Here is a 559-nt window from a genome sequence, read left to right on the forward strand (position 1 = left end):
TGTCAGCGAGGTTGCCCTCTGCGGCCACGCCACAAGCCAGAAGCAGACCTGGGGGTAAAAAGTTGTTTTCCTGATGTTGATCCTTTGTTTTAAACCCACCTTTCTTCCATCTTACGTATTTTTCTGCCCCAAGGGCCCCCCCCACCCCCGAATGCCGGCTGCCTCCCCTTCAGCGTGGCATGGAAAGCGGGGATGGGGGCACCGAGGTGAGCGAGCCGGTGCCGAGGGACGGGTTGCCTGCGGGTCACGGGGAGCTGGAAAGTGCCCCCCATCTTGTGTAAGGATGTGTTCTCCAGCTGGAGGCATTTAGGGAGAGAAACTCCTCCGTGTCCCCCCCCGACTCCTCCACGGTGGCCAGGGGAGAGGGTGGGCGAGGGAAGGAGGGACACTTATTTTTAAGACCGGGTGAAAAACATCCCCCACAAGCGGTTTGGCAGCAGTGATGTCGCAGCCCCGGGTCGGGCGGTGTCGGATGAGCTGAGCCTGAGGAAAAGCGAGAGATGTTTGGGTGGGGTCCGCCCCGCCTCGCCCTACGGGGTGGGATTTTCCCAAGGGTTTC

The sequence above is a fragment of the Aptenodytes forsteri genome, unplaced genomic scaffold, assembly GCF_000699145.1.
Source record: "Aptenodytes forsteri isolate BGI_AS27 unplaced genomic scaffold, ASM69914v1 Scaffold191, whole genome shotgun sequence".
In the NCBI taxonomy this organism is placed as follows: Eukaryota; Metazoa; Chordata; class Aves; order Sphenisciformes; family Spheniscidae; genus Aptenodytes; species Aptenodytes forsteri.